Here is a 7,302-nt window from a genome sequence, read left to right on the forward strand (position 1 = left end):
TGGCTAATTTCTTTTACACATCACCTATATTACTCATAAGGGTGGCACCTGGACCACAAATACAGGTTACAGTCAGCCTATTTCCTCACCCTTTCTAGGATATGTCTTGTTCATACAATTAAAAATTGTATTTTTTTTCTTTTTTTCTGCCAATTACCCTGTTTAGTCATGTTGAGTTTTCTGCCAAAACCTTTGGATAATTTTCTACATCATCTGTTGCTAAACTATATTTCCCTTCAACCTATGTATCTGTGGTGAACATTGTGTTTTATTTTGTTTTGTTTAAAGGGAAGAATCTTAACATTTATTCTTATTATACTTAATATTATTTGATTTAATCCATATGCTAGCCTTTCAAGATCCCTTGGGATGCCAGTTTCATCATCTGCTGGATCTGTTATTTTTCTTATCTGCATGTCATATACAAATTTAATAAGTGTATTTTCCAAACACTCACACAAATCATTTAAAATGTTTTTGGAAGAGGGCTAAGGACAGAGTCAAGTATAAAATCTATAAGAGCAGGAACTATGTGTTTCGTTCCTTCTTCCTTCTGTTCATTACAATGCCTGGTAAAGAGTATGTTTAATGGATTCAATTGGAAAAAGTGCTTGGGCTCTGCTATAGTTTGAATATCTTCTCCAAACCTCATGTTGACATTTAATTGTCATTGTGATGATATTAAGAAGTGGGACCTTTAAGAGGTGATTACATCATGAGGGCTCTGCCTTCATAATTGATTAATGCTATTATCACAAGAGCAGCTTAGTTATTGCAGGAGTTTGACTCCCTTTTTCTCTGTCTTGTGCTCTCTGGCCCTCTCGCATCATGTGATGCTTTTTGCCATGTTTTGATGTGGCAAAAAGGCCCTCACCCGGTGTGGCCCCTAGATTGTGGGCTTCCTAGCCTGCAGAATCATGAGCCAAATAAATATCTTTTCTTTATAAATTACTCAATCTGTGGTATTCTGTTATAGCTGCAGAAAATAGACCAACACAAGCTCCCTTTTAGCCATACTGATCTCTTTAGTAAATGGTTGTTCGGATACATCCTCAGATTTCTCTCCTGAAAATACTCTTTCATTCTCTAACATATGGCTAGGCAACAAATTTTCCAAATTTTTACCCTCTGTTTCTCTTTTACTTACAAATTTCACTTGAAGGTCAATCTTTTGCTGCCATAACCGAATGTAAGCTATTAAAATACTCCTGCCACTTCTTGAGTGCTTTACTGCTTAGAAACTTCTTCCACCAGATACCCTGTCACTCCTAACTTTGGCTCTCCAGAATCCAGGGTCATGCCCTAGAACTTCCCTGCCTGCAGAGCCATGATCTAAACAAACCTCTTTTCTTTATAAATTATCCAGCCACAAGTATTTTGTTATAGCAACACACACAAAACCAAGACAAATGCCATTCACCTTTACTGAGAAGAAAGAAACAAAAAGACAAAGATTGTTTTTTTTGGTATTCACAAACTATTAGCTCCATTGTAATCCTGATCCACACATAAATATAAACCATTTTTTTAACTTTAGCACTTTTTTTTTTTTACAATCAGTAGCACTGAGGTGTTAGCCTGCATGTAACTCTGTGTATAAGTTGATGCCATTCTTTTGTTTTTCCTTGTTCATTGATCTCTTTTTTCCATAATATGTACACAGTTAGGTTGTATATATATGAGTTTGTGAGAAGGTAGGCTATGTAGTTACATTGCTTTCTCTAGATTCTTCCTCCCTTTCCTCCTTATGGAGAAATAACATAGAATTTCATTTTAATCTCTTGAGCTGCATTTCCTTCAAGAGTCTTTTGCCACTGAATCGCATTTTCTTCTGTAGTTCAATCTCAGACTTTTAAAACTTCAACTGTATTCAGTTTTTATTTCCCTGATGATCATCCAGGGACAGTTTTCTCCTAGGATATCATTTTTCTTTCTTTCTTTTTTTTTTTTTTTTTTTGAGACAGGGTGTCATTCATTGCTCAGGCTGGAGTGTGGTGGTGTATTGCTCACTCTAGCCTTGATCACCTCCCAGGGCTCAGGTGATCCTCCCACCTCAGCCCCTCTAGTACTGGGACTACAGGCTCACGCTACCATGCCTGGCTAATTTTTGTTGTTTTGTTTGTTTTTGGTAAACATGGATTTCTCCATGTTTCCCTGGCTGGTCTTGACCTCCTGGGCTCAAATGATCCACTGCCTCAGCCTCCCAAAGTGCTGGGATTACAGGCGTGAGCCATTGTGCCTAGCCCATTATTTTCATTTCACCAACAAACCTCTCCTTGTCTGTAAGACTTAGGTTCAGAGTGGAAGTTCCTCTAGTTATTTCATTTCTTTGGAAGATGGCATTGTCAGTGAAGCCAAAGTTAATCAAGAATTATACTAGCTGAATGAAATCCTTAGTAAATGTCTGAATATTTGAAGCCCCATCATTACTCTTTCTTATTCATTCCCACCAAGTTCTTTCTGTTGCTTCCTATGAAAGCATATTCTCCATCCTATGCTACAATCGCAAGTTTACTTCTTTTATAACTCATGTTCTGTGTCAGTCTGTAAAACATCTGAGATTATGAGACTATGAGAATTGTTTATGACCTATGTCTTAATGATTATTTCAATTGAAATGATTTGGATCTGCAATCACAATATCATTCTTGTTTCTATATGACTTAGACAAGAATTGTTTGCTTGCAGAAAACAGGTACCTACTGAGACTAACTTGAACTTAAAATAGGGGCATTTAACGAGAGACTATAGGGGTATGTCATAGACTATACAGCCAAAGAGACTAGTTCAGCTCTGCAAGGAACTCAATTGACATCTGGACAGTTGGGGATTGATTTCATTCTTTCTGTTCTCCTGTGCTTCTTGCAGTGTGTCTGCACCATTCTCCGGCTTCTGCAGCCCTACATTTTCTGCTTTGGCATGCATATGGCAGAAAACAACAATCTTATTTCCAGTGCACATGACCTTCAGATGAAGTGTCCAATCCTGGAAACTCAGTCTTAGTACCTCTACTTTAAACTCTCTCCCAAATCTGATTGCCTTGGCTTGGCCTATGATTTACTTTCTTTGATGTCGCAAGCCCACTCTTGGTCCAGTCATTTGGACCTGGAGAGAAAAGGGTCATTGAATACCAACAGACTGTGGAAAATTATTTTTCTAAGAAGAGTGTGAGGGCAGAGCAGAAATGGTTTGGCATTTCCACATTAGAACTGCCATTCTCTACTCTGTTTATTTCTGTTTTTTATTTTACTTTCTCCACAATCACATTAAATAGTTTCCAGCCAAACACAATCTTATACTTTTTTGTAAGATACACTCTCATCTTAGACTTGTCTTTCATTACAATATTTTTGTGTGTGTGAATATAATCAAATTATTTATTTAATTGACACATAATTGTACATATTCATGGGGTACAGTGTGATGTTTTGATACATGTATATGTATCAAATCATGGTAATCAGCATATTCATCACCTTAAACATTTATCATTTCTTTACTGTGAGAGCATTCAAAGTCCTCTCTTCTAGCTATTTGAAATATACAATGCATTTTTATTAGCTATAGTCATTCTACTCCACAAATAGAACAACAGAACTTACTTCTCCTAACTGTAACATTGTTCCCATTGACCAACCTCTTCCCATCTCCTCCATTCCCACATTCTCCCCAGTCTCTGGTAACCACTATTCTACTGTCAACTTCTATGAGATCAAGTTTTTTAGATTTCACGTATGAGTGGGATTGTGTAGTATTTGTCTTAATGTGCCTAGCTCATTTCACTTGGAAGACTGGATATCAACATGCAAAAGAATTAAATTTGACCCCTATTTCTTACTATATAAAAATTAACTCAAAATAAATTAAAGATTTAAATGTAAGACCCAAAACTATGAAATTACTAGAAGAAAATTCAGGAGAAACACTACACGACATCAGTCTGGGCAAGGATGTTTTTACACTAGACCTCAAAACCATGAGCAACAAAAACAAAAATAAACAATTGGGACTACATCAAACCAAAAAGCTTCTTTATAGCAAAGGAAACAAATCAGTAAAGTGAACAGACAGCCTGCAGAATAGGAGAAAATATTTGTGAATTAGACACCTGACAAGGGATTAATATCCAGTATTTATAAGGAATTCAACTCATTAGTAAAAAACATAATCTGATTTAAAAATGGGCAAAAGACTTGAGTAGACTTTTCTCCAAAGAAGACATACAGAGGGCCACCAGGTACATGAAAAAATGCTCAATGTCATTGTGTTAGTCTGTTCTCATGCTGCTCGTAAAGACATACCAGAGACTGGGCAACTTATAAAGAAAAAGAGGTTTAACGGACTCACAGTTCCACTTGGCTGGGGAGGCCTCATAATCATGGTGGAAGGCAAAGGATGAGCAAAGTCATGTCTCACCTGGCAGCAGGCAAGACAGCGTGTGCAGGTGAACTCCCATTTATAAAACCATCAGATCTCTTAAGACTTATTCACTATTATGAGAACAGCACGGGAAAGACACACCCTCATGATTATGTTACCTCCCACTGGATCCCTCCCACAACACATGGGAATTATGGGAGCTACAATTCAAGATTTGGGTGGGGACACGACCAAACCATATCAGTCACTAACCATCAGAAAAATACAAATCAAAACCACAATGAGATATCATCTTTTTTTTTTTTTTTTTGAGATGGAGTTTTGTTGCCCAGGCTGGAGTGCAATGGCACAATCTTGGCTCACCACAACCTCCACCTCCCAAGTTCAAGCAATTCTCCTGCCTCAGCCTCCTGAGTAGCTAGGATTACAGGCATGCGCCACCATGCCCAGCTAGTTTTGTATTTTTAGTAGAGACAGGGTTTCTCCATGTTGGTTAGGCTGGTCTCGAACTCCTGACCTCAGGTGATCTGCCCGCCTCAGCCTCCCAAAGTGCTGGGATTACAGGTGTGAGCCACCGCGCCCAGTGATACCATCTTACCCCAATTAGAATGGCTATTATCAAAAAGGCAAAAAATAATGAATGCTGGTGAGGATGTGGAAAAAGGGAAACTCTTACACACTGTTGGTGGGAAAGTAAATCAGTACAGCTATTATGGAAAACAGTATGGAAGTTCCTCAAAAAATTAAAAGTAGCTCTACTGTATGATTCAGCAATCCCACTACTAGGTATACAGCCAAAGAAAATGAAATTAGAATATCAAAGACACATCTACACTCCCATATTTATTGCAGTACTATTCACAATAGCCAAGATATGGAATCAACCTAAATGCCCATTAATGGAAGAATGGATAAAGAAAATGTGGTATATATACACAGTGGAATACTATTCAGCTATAAAAAGGGATGAGATCCTGTCATGTGCAACAGCAGGTATGAGCCTGGAGGATATTACAGTAAGTGAAATATGTCATTCCAGTTTTGGAGGGGGTTTGTTTTTGTTTCTGTTTTGAGACAAGGTCTTGCTCTGTTGCCTAAGCTGGAGTGCAGTGGTGTGATCATAGCTCACTGCAGCCTCAAACACCTCAGCTCAAGGGATCCTCCTACCTCAGCCTCCTAAGTAGCTAGGACTACAGGCACTCACCACCATGCCTGGTTAATTTCATTCCAGTATTTAAAATCATGATTTAGAACTTAAATTTCATTCATTAATATCTCCCATATTCTCCTTGTTTTTCCTAAAGGGAATCAATAAAATTATCCCCTATTTTCTAAAATGTATCAGTTTCCCTCCAGTGATATTATTCCCAAAGATACTTCCTCAGGCTCCCTGCAGGTATCAGCATGACTGGGTAGCAATCCTGGGCATATGCCTGAGAAAGATTAGCCCTCTTTGGTTTACTGTGGTTGCCTTTAGGTTCTACAACAAGGAGTTACCATCACCAAGATATACCAACACCCCTCCCATGGTAAGTGTTAGGTATTCTTGAACTACCAGGACTGTTCAATTCCTTTCCAGCATTTTTTTCTTCCTCAAGGAGAGTCTGGCGACTTCCTATTTCCCCTTCAGCAGGAATCACATCCGTAACGTGTGTCTCCAGTGGGCCAGCATGTTCTTTTTCTTTGTTATACTTCTACACTCTTAATTACATGAATCTAATTATGATTCTCCTCTCCTTCAGATTCAGGGGAGAAGGCTCCTACCTATTATGTATTTTCAGTCCAATAGAATTTCTTCACTTTTGCTTTTTTTTGCCTTTTCATTCATCTCTCTTTTTACCATTGGATCAAGTTTTGTCCCTCTTTACTTTTAAAGTCAGGATGTTGTACTTTAAAATTTTTCTCTTATATTATTTGGATTACTTTTTATTATTATTATTATTATACTTTAAGTTTTAGGGTACATGTGCACAATGTGCAGATTAGTTACATGTGTATACATGTGCCATGCTGGTGTGCTGCACCCATTAACTCACCATTTAACATTAAGTATATCTCCTAATGCTATCCCTCCCCACTCCCCCCACTCCACAACAGTCCCCAGAGTGTGATTACTTATGCTTTTTTGGCCTCAGATGCTCTCTCAGAGGCCAAATAATTTTTTTCAGGCCTCTTTATATTTGCAAGAATGTTAGTTAGCTAGATAGCATACAACATAGTTTATGCTTGCTCCTGACAGGAAAACCAAGTTAGTATTTTCTCTGTTTGTCATTGAACTAGTGCCATGAATTTTGGTTGATATCGAGATATTAAGATCGATAGCCTCAGAGGTGAGATGGACCTCTATGATACTAAGCAAGTTCCTAAAACTCTGTAGGCCTCAGTTTCCTTGTCAGTAAAATGGGGATAATAACAGTTCCTACTACATAGAATTGTTATGAAGATTAAATAAAAATGTAATTAATCGGCTGGGCGTGGTGGCTAACGCCTGTAATCCTAGCACTTTGGGAGGCCAAGGCAGGCGGATCACGAGGTCAGGAGATTGAGACGATCCTGGCTAACACAGTGAAACCCCATCTCTACTAAAAATACAAAAAATTAGCCAGGCGTGGTGGCAGGCAGCTGTAGTCTCAGCTACTCGGGAGGCTGAGGCAGGAGAATGGCGTGAACCCGAGAGGCAGAGCTTGCAGTGAGCCGAGATCGCGTCACTGCACTCCAGCCTGGGCAACAGAGCGAGACTCTGTCTCAAAAAAAAAAAAATTGTAATGAATCCTGAATTAATATGAGTTGAATACTTATTACATAGTAAGTGTTCAGTAAGCGCTAGCTTTATTATTGTTGTGATTACTTTTTCTAGGTTGTAAGCTGCTTGAAATTGTGAACAATACATATGTCAAATGTTATTAAGCAATTAGTACTTAA

This window comes from Pongo abelii, chromosome 1 (assembly GCF_028885655.2).
Source record: "Pongo abelii isolate AG06213 chromosome 1, NHGRI_mPonAbe1-v2.0_pri, whole genome shotgun sequence".
In the NCBI taxonomy this organism is placed as follows: Eukaryota; Metazoa; Chordata; class Mammalia; order Primates; family Hominidae; genus Pongo; species Pongo abelii.